The sequence below is a fragment of the Dipodomys ordii genome, unplaced genomic scaffold (genome assembly GCF_000151885.1).
Source record: "Dipodomys ordii isolate 6190 unplaced genomic scaffold, Dord_2.0 Scaffold151, whole genome shotgun sequence".
NCBI classification, from domain to species: Eukaryota; Metazoa; Chordata; class Mammalia; order Rodentia; family Heteromyidae; genus Dipodomys; species Dipodomys ordii.
This window is the reverse complement of record NW_012267367.1, coordinates 5,534,975-5,538,423: the sequence shown is the minus strand read 5'-3', so window position 1 is coordinate 5,538,423 and position 3,449 is coordinate 5,534,975.

Here is a 3,449-nt window from a genome sequence, read left to right as displayed (position 1 = left end):
AGGAGGAGCAGAATAAAAAGAACAACAAAAGGAGTACTACAAAGTGAGTGATTTGAAACCACAGAAGCACAGTGTCACACAGTTCTGGAGGCTCTGGGTCTGAAATCCAGGTGTGGACAAGGCTATCTATGCTTCTGTGAGCCTTTCAGAGGACAGTCCTTGCCGGCCTCTTTCCAGCCCCTTCTGCTGCTTTTGCAGCAATCACCAACGTTCTCAGTTTGCAGCTTCTGCACTTCATCCTCTCCCTCTGTCATCACATGCTAATTCTCCTCTCATGCGTTCATCTCCACATGCCTGCCTCTTCCTATAAGGACAGCAGTTATATTGAATTAAGAGCACACTCTACTCTACTATGACCTTATCTCAACTAATTACACGCTCAGTGGTTGTGCATTCAATACATCTGGTCCCTGATTTACAGTGGTTTGGCTTACATTTTGTTTTAGACTTTATAATGGTGCATAAGTAATAATTCAGCAGAAGCTCTCTTTTGAAAAGTTGACAATTTCCAGGCCTAGCAATTTCCAGGTACGCTACACACTCGCAATTCCGGGCCGAGGCGGTGAGCTGGGGCTCCCAACCAGATACCCAGCCAGCAGGGTAAACAACCATACTCCACAGGAGATAGAGTTTTTGCTTCTATTTCCTACTTAGAATGAGTTTATTAGGACACGATGCCACGATAGATTGAAGTGTACCTATAATAGGACTTTCTGATGTTCTCAATATTTTTTAAAAGTTTTATCTTATTGTAAAGATGTTGTACAGAGGGGTTGCAGTGACACGAGTAAGAAATTCTTGTCGAATGTTCTTGTCAAACACTTTACCCCCTCCTTTGTTTTGTTTCTATTTCCTCCTCCCTCCTCCTCCCCCTCTCCTCTCCTCCTTTCCCCCGCTCCCCCAGTTGTAAAAATCATTTCCAACCTAACGTCTTGTGGGTATCATTGTTGCAATGGGTCATCCTGTGTCCTCATTTCACCAGTTTGGTATTCTGTATATACATTTTGGTATTCTTGTATATACATTTATCTAATTTGGGGAGGGAAGAAGAAATATACACACACACACACACACACACACACACACACACACACACACATATATATATATAAATTTAAAAGAACATAACCCCACTTAAAACAGGTTGGAAAGAAAAAAAAATTTTAAAGAGAGAGAGCTACAGATGACTCTAAGGTTTGGGGGCTGAGCAGGGCTATTAGCCTAAATGGAGAGACTGCAGATGGAGCAAGTTTGAGGAGTAAGATCAAGATTTCCAGAATAAATCAAATCAGAGCTACATAAATAATCAGCTACTATCTCATGGCTGAGAGGCAAAGGAGACTAAATTATTGCAAATTTATGTAGATTACAACAAACTAACCCTGAGAGTAACTGCTCCAGTTTGAAAATCACATATATTTTGAAAACAGTGACTCTGTTTCTTGAATAAAATGTAAACTATTTAAATCTATGGGAAATTCTAAATATTGCCCTTCATGTTTATCAGAAACATTTGTTTCTCAAATTCACCTTGAGTACACAGATAGTTTAGCATGCAGGAGAAGCTCTTTGAAAATCTGTAGAAAGCTTTTTGAACTTGAAGGGCAGAGAGAGCTCTTAAGTGATGAATCTAAGTAAATACTTGCCTCATTATGTAAATTAATTTAGGTACCCAAGACATGATGTTATTTTGCTGAAAGTTTCTGAGTGTTCTGAGTTTTGGGATCACTTTCAAACTGTTTTCATTGTATTTGATGTTGGTATAATTTGGGGAGGGGAAGGGAAAAAACAAGTTGTTTAAATAGGGATACAGGTGGATCCATTGAAACAATGAGATGTACAAGACATTATGTTGAAAAGCAAACTTTACAACTTTACAGCGGGGGGGGGGCGGTGTTGGGGGGAATGGGAGGGCAGGAATGGTAAGGGGAAACAAAGGAGGAGGCAACAATGCTTGATAAGAAATGTACTCATGTTCATGTAATTGTAACTCCTCTGTATGGTATTTTCACAATAAAAAAACTTATTAATAAAAAAAGCAGTTCTAACTTTCTTTGAACACCTTGACAAACTCTCTGAGGGATAAGAGATAGATTGAAGCTAGTTCAAAGTGATATAAACAAAGGCTGGATACAGTCGTATCTGCCTGGGATGGCTTAGAACCATGATTCTTGTATCTCAGCCCCTTGAGCAGCTAGCCTTACAGGCATGAGCTACCAGGGTTTGATATTGATCAAGGAAACCTTAGAAAAAGAGACTGTAGGCCTTACAAACTCTTTTCTCTCAAGATATACAGCTTATCTTTGTTGTTGTTGTTGCTGTTTTTGTTGGTCGTGTGGCCTGAACTCTGGGCCTGGGCACTGTCCCTCACCTCTTTAGCTCAAGGCTAGTGCTCTACCACTTGAGCCACAGCGCCACTTTCAGCTTTTTCGGTTTATGTAGTGCTGAGGAATGGAACCCAGGGCCTCATGCATGCAAAGCAAGCGCTCTACCACTGAGCCACCTTCCCAGCCTACAGCTTATCCTTTTGAAAAGAGCCCAGCAATGTTTGGATAATCTTGCATCAGTGTCTTGCACAAGTTTGTCCAACTAACACCTAGTGAAACCAGGATTTGAACCCTTTGAGCATGGAATTACTTGTCTCAAAGGTGGTCAGCAATCCTAAGAGACTATGAGTTTTTGTGGTCTGTTAATCCCATTTGCTCCCCAGTAGAATGAAAAATTTTGACATTGATGTACTGGAGTGGAGGCAATGTGGGATAGTTGGTTTCCTAAGGTGTCAGCTAAACTCAAGTCTAACCCTTATGATACTTCTATGAGCTTCCATCCCCTTAGGCAGAGTTGCTCATAATCATGTGCCTTGTAATTCCCCTCTAACATATTTTCAGCAAATGATAATGTCATCTCATTATAATATCTATACTGGTGAATTTATGGCCTGTGACCTCTTTGAGGTCAAAGGTTTTCTCTGTTCTGGTCTCTTTTGGTTCCCTATTGCTCTACATACAGTAGATATATGATAAATATTTGTGCTAGCAGGGCGAGAATGGAAAAAAGAAAGAAAAGCAGATATACAAGTGACTAAAATGATAATTATCTTCTGTAACTATTTTAGAATTTTTTTTCAATTGGTAATTCCACATTTTTAGTGTTAAAATTACCCCAAATATCTAGAGATCTTTCATGCCATCAAAGGAAGAGTCTGATTTTTGTTTGTTTGTTTGTTTTTTGTTGGTCGTGGGGCTTGAACTCTGGGTCTGGGCGCTGTCCCTCAGCTCTTCAGCTCAAGGCGAGCGCTCTACTGCTTGAGCCACAGGCGCCACTTCCAATTTTCCAGTGGTTTATTGGAGATAAGAGTCTCACGGACTTTCCTGCCCAGGCTGGCTTTGAACCATGATCCTCAGATCTCAGCCTCCTGAGTAGCTAAGATTACAGGCATGAGCCACCAG